The 17,347-nt window shown below is 43.3% G+C and overlaps 1 pseudogene; it reads right to left on the bottom strand.

Moving 5' to 3' along the window:
• Positions 1–1,142: 1,142 nt before the first annotated feature.
• On the bottom strand, positions 1,143–15,552 carry LOC108447213 (annotated as a pseudogene).
• Positions 15,553–17,347: the final 1,795 nt, after the last annotated feature.

Here is a 17,347-nt window from a genome sequence, read left to right as displayed (position 1 = left end):
TAGCATCTTGTTTGGTTAAGTTAGCTATAGTGACCCAAATATTTTTCTTTGGCTGTGCTGGGGCCCATGCTTGGGAACTAGTTATTAAGCAAGCACTAGCGACGATGAGTTTTAAGCCGAGGCAACTTAATATTTCTCCACCTGCGGTTCTGCGCATCCCACTCATGTTCTAATACCTCATGAGGTACAGGAATGCTAACTTCTTTTCCACACTGTAGCTCTAATATGCGGGTCCTCTTAAATTCTTCCAACCGCTTTATGCCTTGCTGCACTTGCCGAATGAGTAAAAGGCATTGCCGTGTGGCCAAGCTTTCAATTAGAGGCAAAGATTGCTCGACCGAGTAGCCAGTAAAGCTTTCTAAAGCTTGGAACCAGTTTTCTCGGTTGTGCCAACAACTGGTGCAGCAAGGGATTAAAGCAGTTTGATGTATCCAAATTCTTCTATTACAGCGTCCACAAAGTATCTTGACCCAGGCCCTACAGATCACTCAACCACAGCTAAACTGAGGATCAGGGTTTATCCCTGGCTCAAATGGATCATATGCAAGCAATTCTGCTATTCTTTCTGGTGCTATAAAGTGCACCCTAATTCCAAGCAGCGTTTGCAGTCTATATACATAAGGCACAACGGCTCTTTTCAGTCTCTCCTGCTCACACTGGACTGCTTCGGGATCTAGTGTCAACGTTGACTGCGTCGGATTCTGTCACCGCGCGAGTCCAACGGCTGGGCACCCACAGGGGTCCTGCTGGGGTAAGCACACACATGTAACCTCTACCTGTATATTGAATTTCAGAGGGCCCCTGCCAGATCCCTGTAGCTGGATGCCTATACATCACATAAAAAGGCTTTACTATTTTCTTCCTTGCTTCTGCAATACCACTGTGAAGGTAAGAAGGTGCAGCATCACTGTCTCCAAACAAACACAAGTAATTTAACACATACAGGGTTTTTGCTCATTTCTCCTGCACATCTGGAATGTTATTGAACTTGGCTAGATATAACTTCAGCGTTTGATTAGCTCGCTCTACAATGGCCTGCCCTGTGGGTACACGAGGGATTCCGGTGACGTGTCGCACACTCCATTGCTGGCAGAACTTGTGGAGTCGCTCACTAGTATAAGCAGGACTGTTGTCTATCTTGATCTGTTCTGGTACACCCATCACGGCGAAGCAGCTGGTCAGGTGCCGTATCACATGAAGGGCCTTTTCACCTGTCTGCGCTGTTGCCCATATAAACTTACCACAAGTGTCTATGGTGACATGCACATATTTCAGTCTGCCAAACTCAGGAACATGGGTCACATCCATTTGCCATATTTTGTTCGGGCCTAAGCCTCAAGGATTAACCCCAATACCAAGACCCAGACCATGATGGCTACATGTAGGACATGCCCGTACTATTCCTTTGGCTTCCTCCATGGTAACATCAAACTGTCTATGAAGGCCTCTGGCATTCTGATGGAATGTATTATGGGCTTCTCGTGCCTTTGCAAACTCACTCAATGGCACTGTCACTGAGACTAACTGGTCTGCATAAGCATTCCCTTTGCCCAGACCCTCTGTCCATTTGTGACTTCTGATGTGTCTTATAGCATAGGCACACATTCTCTGACCGATGGCTGCTTGGAGCTGACGCAGCAGCTCAAACAAACGCCGATTGTCTCTTATCCTATCATCCTCTATTCGTTCTATGATGCCAGCAACATATAAAGAGTCTGACACTACATTGAGCTTAACAGTCAACCACCGCTTGAATACCCAGACCACTGCAGCTAATTCAAGGGTCTGCAAAGAGTCTCCAGGTTCAGCCTCTAGTATCTGATGACACCATTGACCTTGAACTTGCCACGTGGCAGCTGCTCATCGGGACTTCTTTCCGGCGTCGGTGAACATTGTTACTGCTCCTTGTAGTGGTTGTTTACTTCTTTTAGGGATTTGAATCCATGTCTGCTGAGCCATCCATTTCAGTACAGGGGCTTTAAGCGGCTGTACTTCAATTTTCTGGGTGTTGCTTAGCACGCTGATTTCTAGAGCTTGAGAATGTTGCAAGTACCAGTCGAGCTCACCTTGTTTCATTGGCAAATAGATCATTCCTGGCTCTTGTCCAGTGACTTGTATTACGCGGTTGTGGCCTTTCTGTACTAATTCTGCTACATTGTCGATTTTTTGTTGCAATGTTGTTTTGGGCTGTAGGCTTGTAAACATCCACTCCAGGACCCTAACTTGCTCCCTCTTTTTCTTTCTGCACTGAGTCAGTGCACTGATAAGTTGACTCTCTCCGTGGAGGACAGTAAAATCGACTGGAAGATCAGTGTCCATACGATCAACTGCTCTATCTGCAATATCGGTACTGATACGCTGGATTTGTTCTTGTGCGGGCTGAACCGGCAAAGAGGGATCAGTCCCTCTCAGCAGAGGTCTCAGTATCTCTAGGTATTCATTACTGATACCTACAACTGGCCGTAACCACTGCAAGTCACCCATAAGTTTTTGTGCATCTCTCAGGGTCTTAAGATTAGTTCGAATTGCCAATTTTTGTGGCTTGATCTGTGCTTCAGTAATGCTCCACCCTAGGTATTTCCAAACAGGTGTACGCTGAACTTTTTCTGGTGCAACAATCAAACCATACTGCTTTAGCTGATTAGTGAGCAAGAGTTCTTGTTGGGGGGTAATTGGATCTGGCTGAGCGACAAGGATGTCATCCATATAATGATAAATAATAGTTTTTGGCCACTGCATCCAAACTGGCTTCAGTGCAGCATCAACATACATCTGACATAAGGCAGGGCTGTTTTTCATCCCTTGCGGAAGCACTGTCCACTCATATCGAGACGCAGGTCCTTCCCTGTTTATAGCAGGGCATGTCATTAGGATGCAACGGTATAGTAAGAAAGCAGTCTTTTAAGTCTACTATTAACAAATGCCAGTTCTCGGGCACAACTGCAGGATTGGGAAGACCAGGTTGCAGAGCTCCCATGGCTTGCATTTGAGCATTAATGGCACGTAAATCATGTAATAGCCGATACTTTCCTGATTTCTTTTTGATCACAAAGATGGGATTATTCCATGGACTTGTAGATGGTTGCAAGTGTCCTTGTCTTAGTTGTTCACGCACTAGTATATGGGCTTGTTGCAGACTTTCCTTTTTTAGCGGCCACTGCTCGATCCACACGGTACCATCTGTGAGCCAGTGCAGAGATATCGGGAAAGTCAGTGCAGTGGCCGCTATCAAAAAGGTGTCTCAGTGGTCAATACAAAACCTAGCTGGTTGAGCACATTTCTTCCTATTAAAGCATTGACTTTCTCAGGCAGAGGCATCACTCTAACTATAACAGATGCAGTGCATCCATCTAGTATGACTTGAATTCTATTTCGACTGCGTTGCACTGACGCAGTGCCTCCGACACCTTCAACTCCTCCTGCTGCATACTGAAGGGGCCAATGCGGAGGCCAGCATGCATTGGCAACTATTGTTAAATCTGTTCCAGAGTCTAAGAGAGCAGATAGTGTCAGGGTGTCACTGCCATGAGTGAACACTACAGTAGCAATTGGCCGCCGAGCTAGTGTAAGGGTAAGAAGAGCAAGTCTTCCAGTTGAACCAAAATTTCCTGCTCCTTGCTCTGGGGCTCCCTTGGCTGCAGCTGCGGTAAGTTGAGGCAAATGTATTAATTGAGCAATTTTACTTTGTGCTGGAATATGCATAGGTGGAAAGTGAGTTTGAACCACGATGCAAATTTCTCCCTCATAGTCTTTGTCAATTAAACCAGGTAATACAAAGAGTCCTTTCATGCTACTAGAAGAGCGACCTAGTAACAGGGCTCCGTGACACTGCTCATTGATGACTAATGGCCCTTTTATGCCTGTTGGAATTTTCTGGGGCCTGTCATCAATTAAAGTCACATCTATTGCTGTTGCCAGGTCCAGGCCGAGGCTTCCCCGGGTTGCTGGCCGCAGGCACTCGGCAGATTGTAGGGAGCTGCGGAGGCTGACATTGCTACTGTTGGGGTCGCTGTTGGTGTCGGCGTGCTGTGACCCTTTGCGCTCAGTCTCCCGTTTCCTGGCTTTTTCTTCCAGGCTTCTGTGGAGTGAGTGTTGACATTGCAATTATGGCACCACACTTGTTGGACTTGACACTGCCATCTCATGTGTCCTTTGCGACCACACCGGAAGCATTTAATATCTCTCGGCTTACTGCTGGATCTACTTCTCGGTGCTTCTGCTGCTTTCAATGGGGCGAGGGCTGCAAAAGCTTGATTTTGGGCATGCACTAATTCTTTAACAGCTTCCACAAGCATTGTGTGTGGCCCTACTGGCACTCGGCTCATCAGCTCTACTGGTGCATCTGCTGGCAGTGTAACTAGTATAGATCGGGTGGCAGAGTTACAGTTTTCCATTACACACTGCCTTAACAATGGTCCTTTCATGAATTCTTGTACATCAGAATTGTTTATAGCATTAGTAACTCTATCGACAAAGCTTGCGAATGACTCATCCCTTCCTTGCTTGATCGATAGGTAGGAGGGCTGAGGGGGTGTTGTTTTTATATAGGACATGGCTTGCCGTGCAAGTCGCATAGCTTCTACTAATCTCTCTGGCCCCACTTGTACTTGCATTTCAACTCTGGCAAACTGCCCAACACCCATAAGTTGCTCCACTGTGACCCCATTTAAAGGGTCTTGTGGGTCACGGGGAGCGTTAGCAGAGGCATCACAAAGGCGATTCCAGTGTGCCTGCCACAACATAATTTGTGACAGGGTCATAATCATTCTAACAATAGTTTTAATATCTTCTGGGCAAAGAATCCCACTCCCCCATACATAGTTTAACATTTGCTTAGCTGGTTCACTGTGCAGCCCTGACTCATTGACTGTGCCTCATAGCTGAGTTAACAACTTCCAGTCCACGGGATTATACTCTCCTGCTATACCTTCTCCATCCATCTGATAAATTACAGGAAAAGCTAACGGATCTCTGATAGATTCTACGGGTTCATAGTCTTTATTTTCAAGAGCTGCTTTTGCTATGTTCCTCCAATTAACTCGATTAACTCTTGTACTTGGGATTTGTCATGCCTTAATTTTTCCTTTGCTATTAATGCTGTTAGGAGGAACAAGACTTTTATGGTATCTGGTTGCTTCCTGCTCTAGTTCTTCTTCTTCACTTTCTGATAGCTCACCTTCCTCCTCCAAGGGAGGAGCAGTGGGCTCAGGTTTGGACCCTTCCCCTGTTGTTCCCCTTGATATCTCAGCTTTCTCTGTAGGAGGTCAAACAACTATAGTGTTCATTGTTGGAGGCACAGGGACATAGTCACTTCCTAATGTCATCATACCAGGTGGGCGGTCTTTTCCTTCTAGGTGGGCAGTTGCAACTGCTGCTACCTGTTTCAACATGATACTGCTTAAGACAATTAGTTACTGCTCTCCATGGCTTCATTAATTTTTTAGCTTCTTTATTGTCATCTGTAACTAGATTCCGCAAACAAACATCATATTCTTGCCATTGTTGTTCGTGGAACAGTGATCCTGGGTCTTTAAAGAACCCTTGCTTTTTTCCAAATGCCACTAACCCATCTAAATCCTTACACAGGTTAATCTCCTTAACACCCCGCTTTTCTAAAAAGCATAAAAATAAATCAAGGGCCACCTCCATTTCCATACCTGTGTCCTAATGCTTTCCCTGTCGACAGGAGTTGTGCAGCCTTTTCAGGTTAGCCCTTGTCAGCCGGATGGCGGACCCCTCTGTAGGTCAGTCCAGGCACGGATCAGATGCTTGCCTGCAGCTGCCGAACTTCTGCCCTCTGGTCGCTGCTACCGGTGCTTCTCCGGTCTCTCGCTTCGGTCAGTGAGAATGAGATAAGAGCTGTCCCTGTTTGGGTGCCATCTTGTTGACTCCAGCGAAGGAAGACATGCAGACAATCTGTGTGATTGATAATGCAAGCTTCAGTTTATTGAAACCAAGACTCTGCTTTTATACACTCAAATATGCATACTTGTCACTTCTCTATTGATGCTGGGTAAAAAGCTACATTTTTGCACGTATTGCTAATGTTGCGATTCAGGGTTCTTCTTCATCTCTCATGGTCAGTACATCTTGTCAGCACGTCCTGTTGTTTATCTATAACAGGATTGTCAAGAACACTGCGTTTGTGTCCTTGCCTTCTTTCTTTATTCTCATGATTTCTGTTCTCACTATTTCCTTTTTCTGCAGCTAGCAAGAAGCCTGCTTATGTCAGGCTAAAAAGGTGTCTGCTTGTACAGCTCTTCCAGGGACCCATGGCCCTGATCCTCCAACCATTCCTCAACAACACATCATAAGAACACTCCAGTTAAATACTGTGTGTTTAACTTCCTTGTGTTTGTTTGGGAAACATTCCTCAAGACAGATTTCATCTGAAATGTTGTTTCGGTCTGAGGGCTGTGACTTGGAAACCCTAATCTATTAATTAATTGTTGACTACCATAGGTCTTGGGTAGTTCTCCTTTTTATAATATTAAAAATGGAAACGATAGCCTGATGTTCAATAAATATATTTGTTTTTATTATATTAGTCTTAGAATAAATCTTAGTGAAAGAATGATCTTGGGACTTAGCAATTTTGTATCTAGTGATTATTTGTTATTTTTTGCCTGTTAATAAACTGGGGTTTTTTTCACTTTGCTCATATTTGTTTTCTCCTTATTGGTGGAGAGGGATTGGTTGAAACTAAGGGGAGGTAACTCATTTTAGAATGTCCATCCCCTCAAATTGTCATAAAGACAGCCTCCATTGTACATTGCTTGGAACACAGTGTGCAGTTGAAGTGTTCTAGGTGGGCTGAAATACTCATGTGTGTTTTGGGGTTTGGAGAACAAGTGAGGCCATGTTGAGATTTGGTTTAATAAAAAAAATGCTACTATTCTATTTACTTGCTCATTGTTTCATGAACTGTGTAACTTTTGGTCTCTACATGAGCTTTAGCAGTTAGTGAGCTCTTACTAGCACTGGTCTCTCTCTTCTAAGAATTTTGTGTATAATTTCAACATACAAGAAGCAGTTTGAGAACTTACTTTCTTTGCGTTTTGCTTTTAGGCTGTATCTGTGTATAGTAGTAATTCAGTGCACCAGCAGTGAACCAAACAACAGATTAAAAAACTTGATGAGGCCTTTACATCTCCATTGAGTGCTGCCTATCAGGTTTCTGTGGGCCTAGATTTAGCCTGGCCTTCTGAACTGAGTGCTGGCATCAAATGGGCTTGGAAGCTGCTCAGAGGTTCAGTTATTGATTGACTCTTCTGTGCCATTGAAACTTGGGTATGCAGTCACTGAGTACTTCTAGAGGTGATGCTGTCATTGCCTTCATGCCCTGTAGGTACCAATAAGATGCAACAAAGTGTAGTGTGTTTTTCCCAGCCTCTATATGTTTTTAACCACTAGCTAATCCTTGTGTATATGAGGAAATGGAAAGATCATAACCTGCTCTGATGGATTCCTGTACTGGATGCTTTACCAGTAGCACAGTGACTTTAGAAAATCTTTATACTGTACAATAACCATTTATGGAAAACAATAGTATGCTTTTAAAAAAACAGTTAAATATAGTTCTGTCATTAGTGGTATTTATCATTCATTGGCATTCTCTAGCTGCCCCAGTTGGTTTGCATTGCAAATTAATTTAATTTTTCATGGATGGCTATAAATGTGTATGAGCTATGTTATTCATATGTAAATATTCTTTTGATTAAATCCATCTTCACTGGCCAATGCCCTAAAATGCTTTGGTGTTTAATATTCTTCAAGCTTGTGGGCCAGGATTTTAACCATACTGCATTTTTCAGTGGTTTATGTCTGCTCCCACAAAGTCTTTCATTTCTCCTCAACAAAAGTGACTATAGCAACACTTCCCTGTATCTAACTGGGAACATTAGTTTCCTATATATTAGATTTTATTGTGCTTAATTGAAAATGCTGTTTTGGTGGATTTCTTTGAATTACTTGGAACACTTTCAAAACCACTTTTTTTTTTTCTAAAAAATTGAGATGATGATGATGATAACTTCTGAATTCTGGCAAGAGAGCTTTCCCACGTTCTTACACACTGTTCCCAAGCCACTTATTAGTGGACCATTGATTTATAGACAGAAGGTAGCCTCCTCCCAAGAGGAAACTGTGAGATATTTGTTTGAAAATATCATGCTCATTTTATTTCTATAGCTGGTGAGTATAAAGATAAACTTTCATGTTTAAGCAGTACAGTTGACTTGGAGGCTGCCATCAGCTTACGGAAGTCTTTAATTTTCTTCTGCTTTTGGGACCCAGTCTCTAAGAGCTGGCTTGAGGAATGTAAATCCTTATTAATAGGTTTCCTTACACAGTGATATTGTGGTGTACTACGCCACCTATAAGAGCAAGCCATAGTTCAGGTGTTGGTCATCATGCTGGTGATTCCGGGACTGGACAAATCAGTTGTTACAGTCAATGTCTGTTGGATCTGAAGCCCAGTAGCTTAATCAAGAAGGCTAGTTCACCTTGGATCCTACTGACAACGTGCCAGAGAGAAAAGTGTTTCATCTCCAAGCAAAAGGATGCACGTGCTTTTGGGCAGTAGACCACCAGAAGGCATAAAGACTAAGAACACAGTTTTTCTAATCTCAGAAGAAACTCATCATGATTTACATTCTTGTAACTGAGAAAAAAAATCAGGCTCTGAATATCTTAGAAGACATTATCCAATTGGAGAAAAGGCCAGGTTTGTACATTCACTGTCTATAATAGTATTTCTCTTCCTCAGTTACTGTTGGTCAGACTTGTGTGTGTGAAATGCAAATGTGCATGTGGGAGAGTGAGAGAGAATGTAATCTCATAGAACAAATTTGAGCAGGAATAGAAGTGAATATATTCAGAGAAAACTTGTCCATTAGTCACTCACCCGTATTGCTTTTTCAGCTGCCTTTCATCTCTTCACTTACATCTCCATTTTCTTTATGTACGTAATTGTAAAAAGGCTAAATGTAGGCTGTTGGTAATACTGTGTTCAGAAATACAACACTTAATTAGAATTAAAGCAATAAATGTGTCTCTGTCTGAGAAATGGACATAACTATGATTGTAATGGTAATGAATCCATTGTTATTAAGAGGTACTTGAGAAACTGTGGTGGTTTACCTTGTGAAGGCACAAGCTGTGCACTTTAGCTCTCAAAAATTACTCTACTTGCTTCTGTATAAAAAGGATTTTTATCTTCCTTTAGGCCTTTCCAGTTCTAGCTCTTCCTGGGGAATGAAATTAAGAAACTGGGTGTACAGTCCTAGATAAACCATTTAATAGTGTTTTTACATTATACAGTATGTTAGAACAACTGGAGTAGACTTGTAAAGAACTTGAATTTTTCAGTCTAAGAGACTCAGAGTGCTAATTTTTGTGTCAGTATAATTTAAGACCTGTCACAGACTCCTGATAGAAAGGGTGCAAAGTTATCAGTGCCCCCTCTACTGCTAGCACTTCCAAATTTCTATCATTGCAGCCATATGATGGAAAGAACTCCCTTACTGCCACAGCCCCCCTCACTTGTCTGTATTATGTCCCCAGCTATCCCAAGACTATGTAAGATAAACCCCACATGTATGTGAGTGTCTAATCTGAACAGAAAGAAAGCCTTGCATGTAATTAGAAATAGCTACGTACAAGTCTAAAGAGAAAATTGTTAGTTAAACTCATGTATGACTTTTGCTGGAAAGCAACTTGCCTTTTGGGTGTTGATCGAGATATGTATCTGACAACATCAGATGGACCCGTCTTTCTTCTCGGTTTTCAGTTATGGTACATTAAAGGAGCTTCTTGCTTTATTGTTTAAAATCTCAGGTCAGTGCGATGTGGGACTAAATGAAGTACTCAGCGGAACTCATCTTGGGATATGTGCTGCTCAGTGCAATGCTGTGTTTCTTTAGAAATCCCCTTAATCTAACTTTAGTCTGGGTATATTTGCATGACAGTAATGACATCTCAAGTACAAAAAGGAGTTCTACCTGCCAACTACACTCTCACAGCTCTACCATTCCCTGAAGTCTGTGTTGGTGCAGGCTGTTGAGGTGAGTTGTTAGCATCTGGAGTCCTTCCCCCTAGATTTCATCCTTACCCTAAGTTATACTTATTACCCCAGTATATATTTGGTGTCTTCTTTATCTCTGCAACACAGTCACCCACCTTTGCTTTTTCTTCAGTGATTTTCAGCTCCGTATTACATTCAAATCTGCTATATATGACCATCTTCCTTATGTTGGATAATATTTCTTTTCTTTGTTACTTATAAGCAAAGATTTTTCCATGTCCATTCTGTATTTCTATAACTGACCACTGGTGAATTGTTCATAGCTGTGGACTTCCTAGTGCCAAGCTTGTGCCCCATCTTATATACTGTACCTGTTTTTCTATACTGCACCCTGTAACTGAGCTTCCCTAGGCCTCTGTCATACCAGGCTGCATTTCTCTGCACCATATTTTGTTAGTCATGGAACCATGGTGGTACCATGCAAAGATACACAGATGTAAAACGAATTAGCCATAGACACCCAGTCAATTAGGAAAAAAAAATCTTGTTCCAGGAAACTAAAATAAGCTAAAATCAAATTGCAGGCATGTAAAGGTAAGTTCAGATAGAGAAAGGCTGGTAAGTCTCAGTTCTACAAACTCAGTACAACACTAGCAATGGCAGTAGCATATCAGAAGGCTAGTTGGTTACTGCATTGTGAAGATGTCCTGTGACAATTGAGTATGCTAAATTAAGACAATTGTTCAAAAGCTATATTCAGTAATAATTGTTCTTAAAAGTGACAACAGCTATGTGAGGATAACCTTTAGTATTTCCACAGGAATTCTATAACTTAATAGCTTTAAACATGTAAAACATCAATTTCCATCAATGTGGTGTCACTGTTGATGATTACTCATCTCATCCCCATGGGTTCCTTAAAAGCATGTATGCTCCTATGAAAAATAATTCATCAAAGAATTTTAAAAAGTTTATACAAAACACTTAGTAGTTTCTTACCCAGTCTTCAGAGTCTGAAGAATTGCAGGCAGCTAACAGTGGAAGGCGGTATGTGTAGGTGCTGTAGCATGTGGCTCAGTCTGTGGTTTGGGAATTCTGTGCTCTCATACCAGCTTTCATTTGCTGCCAGGTTTCTCCTGAAAGGATACCTGAAGTGAAAAATGGGAAACAATATTCTAGTTATTCTCATGCCTGGCTCTCTGAAATAATGGAGAGCCAGGAGGGCTAATTTAAAAGTGTAACTCTATGCAGACATAGCAAGAGATGCAATCTTCCCTTATGGAACCAGTGTTCAAAATCTTAAAAAGACATGAAAAAAGAGGCAAGAAATCCCTTGGTGGAACATTACGGTCAACCTTAAGACAGGCTCCTTTCAGTTGTTTCTTCTGTCTCCCATTACTCTTGTGCTTTGTGTGAAAAGTTAAGACAATTTATAAAGAATTGTTTTCAAAAGCAGGCTAGAAAAGGTTCGCTTTTCTTTTGGCCATAGAAGGTTGTGTTCTTTCCTAGGACTGCTTCTCTTTCTGCTGTCTGATGCTGCATGTTGTTGGAAAGAACACTCCAAAACCAAGCTTTTGTCTATAAATGTCTGAAGTATTTCAGCAGTTTATAGGTGTCTCCTAACAGACAGCCATGTTTTTATATCCTCTTTTTGACCCTATTTAAGCTATGTGAGAACAGTGCCTAAGAAAATCCTTGATGCCCATGTAATGTTAGCTGACTTGATGAAAGATATGAAGAATAGAGCTGACCTGGATTTTGGGGCCTGACAGAAGGAAAACTGTGGGGTATGCCCAGCCCCTGCCTTGGAGGGATTGCATAACCTCCCAGCAAGATCCCCTTGGAAAAGGCAGCACTTCTTGGTGAGGGTGAGAAAAAATAGAACAATGATCCTCTGGGAGACCCTATGTAGATTCTTTGTAACCCATTGGCTTCTACCCTCTCACACCCACCCTTGTATCCCTATAAGAACTACCCTATTCCCTCTTAGAGATTGGAGAGCTCGTCCCTAGCCTACCCTTTGTGGGGAGTGGGAAAATAAAGCTGCCCCATGCGGAACCGCGAAACGAGCCTCTCATCTCTCTCCTCCTGGTCTGGCCTGGGGTTGCCTCACAGAACAAGAGCTGAAATCACTCTCACTGAACCACTAAAGAGCTAACAGCCTGCTGAGACAGGCACCCCTCTGCGGAGGCACCCTGGTGGCTGAGGGAACGCCGTAAGACCTCTGGAAGGCTGTCCCTTGTGGGACAGTCTTTCTGGGTCGGTCACGGCTTCCTGGGTCTGAGCCACAGACCCCAACCCGGTTGCAATAGAAAACTCTTGGAAGAAGTTGCTTTCTTTCTTTTGAGTTAGTTCTAAAACTGAATGTATATGACAATAAAGTCTGCCTATATCCTGGTTACCTGTTCCTGCAGCACGATTGTAAGCAAGAACAGGTATGTTGATATGCTCACTTCACTGACCTAAGATGTGAAAATGACCATTAGGATATCCTGTCAAAGGAGAGGAGATTCTTCCTCTCATCCATATTGCATTTGGAGCCTGAAAGTGACATTCTGTTATCATGGGAGAGCTCTGAAGAGGCAAAACCCTAAACCTGCTTTCTGCGGTCAGTTCTGCAGTAACCATGTATCAGGAGAAAAAGTGAGGGTACTGTTCTGTCTTCCTGTCACAACAAGCTAAACTTGTGGGAATTCTCCCAAACGATACCATGTGGCAAGGCCAAGCGTTTTTTTTGGAAAGCTATGTAGGTCTTTACCTATCGGTTTCTTGCTATGGTTTCCAAAGCCAATTTCATGCCTGGCATGTGTTTCTTTGGTACTGATTAGTATCTCAAAATGGCACTTTGAATTTTTCTCTTACAGGCTAGGATGATCAGAAAACAACACTGTGTGAAATATAAATAATTAGGAAGCTCTCTTATTTTTATTTTGGTTTACTGCAACCAAAGACTAAACCTATGCATTTATTCTTCCGCTGCTTATTCCCCTCCTACCCCATTGTTGGGGTTTTAGTCCTCCTCCTGTTTTTTCTTTTTCTCTTAAAGGAATTTTCCCCATACATGTTGCCAGCAGGACTAATTACTGGGTGCTTAAGGAAAACAAAGGACCTGGCCACAGAGGGAGGGGTGCATCTCTTTCACCTAGGTTTGTGGGCAGTCAATTCCCAGCGCTTGGACAGAGAGAGAGGCTGCTTCTTTGGCTGCCTTCCTTCTACTGGAGAAACCCCGGGATCCCAAGCCTGCCTTCCCTGCCCCACTGGGAGCCGGGCTGCGGCCATCCTGCCCCTGCCGTTGCTTTGAGCCGTTGCTACTCTGTAGCCCTGCTGCACCCTGCCTGCCCAGACCTCCGGGGGGTTCCCACTGCAGCTCTGGAATTCGATACATCTCGTCTGCCACCCGGGATTTGTACTGTTCCACCCTGCTGTTCCAGCCTGCTGTTCCCGAGGGTCCAGCCGGACATTGGGATCAGCTGCCCAGGGGTTTGTGAAGCTTTTGTTCCATCCCTCCCCAGGATCCCTGGCCACCAGTGCCACGTGCTCCCCGAGCTCACTCTGTGTTAAAGCAATCAAGCAGTCCAGTAGAAAAGGGAGAAAATCTGAAATGCCAGGGAAGGAAAAATTCAACTCTCAGTCTCTCTCTGGAGAACAAAGCAGCTGAACCACTGGCCAAAAAACTGTCCTCGGGAAACAGCAAGCCGGGTGCTTCCTCCCTCCCCTGCCACAGCTAGGAAACAAATTGCTATCTGTGTGTGACCTTGAACAAGCTGCAAACTGCTTTGAAAAAGTTTTGCTCAGTTTTTCCCTTCCCCCTCTCAGGCTCAGTTTAGAGGCATAGAAAGGCACAGGAATTAATTTCTGGGCATAGGCAGAGATATGAGATAGGCAGAGATATGGGATATATAAGGTCACCCCAAGACACCCCTTTGATTTCAAAGTTGTAATAACTCAGAGGGAAGGGGGGGTTGCATCTGCCATTCCAAGGGGAGCTCCTGCCTTCCTTAGCAGACACCTGTCTTTCAAACCAAGACACCCATATAGGTAAAAACATCCTGGTATTAATTCCTGTTAGAGGAATGGAACAGGCGAGTATCTCATACACTGGGATGAATATTTTATGTAACTTTTTGCCAACTCAGTACATCCAGTGACTGATAATTTTCCTTAGAAATAGAAATGACTGGGTGTCTTGGGGTGATTTTATGATGTGTATCCCCTATCGCTGCTCTATGCCCAGAAATTAACTTTGTGCCTTTCTGTGCCTTTAAGCTGAGCCTGAGAGAGGGTAGAAGAAAAAACTGAGCGGACTTTTCAAAGCAGTTGTTCAAGAACACAGATACATACTCCTCTGCGTCCTGCTGCAGCAAGAGCGGAGGAAGCAGCCATCTTGTTTTTCAGCCAGCTTTCGGCTCCTTTCCTCTGGAGGGAGACGGAGAGTTGAACTTTGTTTTCCTGGGACTTCATTTTTTTTCCCCTTCTTCTCTTCAGGACTGTTTCAACATCAGACCACATCAGGAGAATTTTCCACTGAGGCCCTGCAGGTGGGTCCACAACCCAGCTCCAAGGAGGAGAAAGACCACACCTACAGAAGGACTCTGAAATTTTCCCAGGTTTCTCTCCACAGCGAGAAGTTTTATTATTTAGCATTATTATGCTTTTCCTGTGTATTTGTTAAATAAATAGTTTTTATCTTTTTCAGTTTCCTCCAAGGAAAATTTTTTTCCTGAACCTGGTGGGGGATGGCTGGTTGTAACCTGCCTTCTATCAGAGGATATTTACCTCCAAATTTGTCCAAACTGGCACAAATAATTAGTGGCACCCAAAGCGAGGCTCAAAAGAAAGTGAAAAAACCTGTACTAATTACATTTTTGTTTGAATTTAATTACTTTGTGTTGGGGTAAAGTAGTCACCATGTTGGTTGAGTTCATAATGGCATATATGAAATGGAGTGTTGGCCTTTGCATATTGTTTCAACTTTTAATTGTTAATTGTTTAATTATTGCTTATTCAAATTACCCATCAACCAGTTGAGTTATTAAGTTCCAAAGTTATTCCCCTTGATTAGTTGATTAAAGAGTGTTTTACATAATTCCTCGTTAAAAATCCCTTGTTAATAAAGTTCCACAAGTTTGTTCCCCTCTTTAGTCCCTAAAAAATGTAAAAACCCACAATGTCTTAATTCCTGTATGTGTCCAAGTTAATTACCCTATTTTTAAGAGTTCTCTGAAATACTTACAGTCCAGTTTTATACCTTTTACCAAGTGTTCTTAACCTCTGTAAGTTCTGAGTGAGTTTTAACTTTGCCAAAAAGGAGACCTTCTAACTGACAGAGAGCTGTTTTTAGAACCTAGCTGTTGGCCTGCAACTCAGCACCTTGGCAACCTGGAATATTAATGAGGACTTATCCCGCCTTTGGAGCCGATGATAATTTTTCCCCTAGACAACAGCGAGCCATTGGCAGACTGAGATTGCCTCACCTCAAGACACCACCAATCATCCAGGACCATGGAGGCTGGACAGTGGGTGGTCATGGCGGGGACCCAGACTCTATAAAACTGCTGGACACCAGCTCAGACGTGCCATTTTCACCTCAGATTAGCTGCTGGTGAAGCCCGACGCTGGGAGCACAGGCCTCTACCTCTTTCAAAAGGCAATTTAACCATTCTGGCTTTGGGCTAGCTGAAGTCACCCCAGCATTGTAAGGTCTCTGCCTTGGGACTTTTGAGCCAGTTCGGCCAACAAGGTCTCTAATCAGTACAGACCCAGGCTTTTTTTGGGCTTTATAATTCTTTTGTACTTGCAGTTTTATTTTTGCTGATTGTTCTTTTAATAAATTGTTCTTAATTATTTTAATTAAGAACCAAGAGTTGTCTCATTCCTCACAATAATGTCTCTCTGGCTTGATGTACTAATGTCTTTTTGGTCCCTAGGCCTATTTGAGGTACTAATGCCTTTCTGGTCCCTAGGCCTGTTCGCCTGTCCACAGATTGCTCTGATCTTGTCCCTGATATGTACCTTTTGCAGAGCAGGGGCACGAATCTGGATTTCTGTTTTGCTGTGCTTGGGGATAATGATTTATAAGAAGTTAACAGAGGTACAGGCAGTTGTATAAAGTGTGTATGATATGTGGTTTCTCTGTCCTATTTTCAGTAGCCTGTTTTGGGAGTTTATTAGTAATTGCACCCAGTTTGTTAGAAGAGGAGGAGACGGGGTTTCCCAGCCTTTAATCTCCTTTCTCTTTAAATTTGATACATTATCTTTTTAGAATGTTCAGTTTCCCCTGGATGCTAAAGAGACTACCTTCCTGGTATTTTATCTGGTAAGCTTCCTCTATGTGGTTTGCAGCTTATCTAGAATGAGAGCTCAGATTTCCCCAGTGACTGATGAGACACCTGACCCAGATGTGGAAAATCCTGAGTGGTGTGGGGAATGGGAGGATATGGGTCAAGCCCTGAGGAAATTCTCTAACCCAATAGCTTGGAATTTCCCCCCTGAACAAATTCAGAACCCAGCTGAGGTGGGGAAATATCTGAAAGAGAAATGCAATGACAATTCTAATGAGAAAGAGCTATTGCAATATTGCTGGGCCTTGGCATATGCCTTGCAAGGTACTGAAGAGCAGCAGGTAAAGGTAGAGGGGCAGGAAGATAAATCAGCAGACCCCCCAGTCACTCAGGCTGTAGCCAAACCAGATGGAGAGCCTAAGCCATTGACTGGCTCCTATCACGAGGAAAAAGCACACAATCAAAACTGATCATCCAGTGAAAGATGATGATGATGCACGGGAAGGAACCTCAAAGCCACTAACTGACTCAGGCACAGAAACCATTACACTGAGTCCATGTCTGTAAAGGACCTTCATAGCCTAAGAAAGGACTACATCCAACGATCTGATGAATCCATAATAAGTTGGATGGTCCGTATCTGGGATGCTGCAGGTTATGCTATAATGCTGGACGGTGCTGAAGCGAGGCATTTGGGGTCCCTGTCACGTGATCTGGCTATCGACCAAGGAGGGCTGATGTTGGGGTTCCTCCCCCCTGGCGTGGGGTCCAGGGGGAGGGGACCCTGGAGTAGAGGCATGGCCTACGGGGTTTCCCTACTCCCTGGTCAATCTTGTTCCCCATTGGTTGTTTTGTGTTCCCCTGCCCGGGAAGGACCCTGGTTGTCCCGTGATTGCTCAGTTCTTCGGCCGTCCCCCAGCCATGTGGCCAGAGAATAAAGTTCTCTGAAAACTTCTACCAAGAATCAGTCCCTATTTCTTTCCACGGGCCTTGCTGCCTATACATGTTGCAGAAATCCCCACTGCAACAAATGGTGGACATG

This window comes from Corvus brachyrhynchos, unplaced genomic scaffold, assembly GCF_000691975.1.
Source record: "Corvus brachyrhynchos isolate BGI_N302 unplaced genomic scaffold, ASM69197v1 scaffold416, whole genome shotgun sequence".
NCBI lineage: Eukaryota > Metazoa > Chordata > Aves > Passeriformes > Corvidae > Corvus > Corvus brachyrhynchos.
The sequence above is the reverse complement of the archived record's forward strand: the minus strand, read 5'-3'. Positions and strand labels throughout refer to the sequence as shown.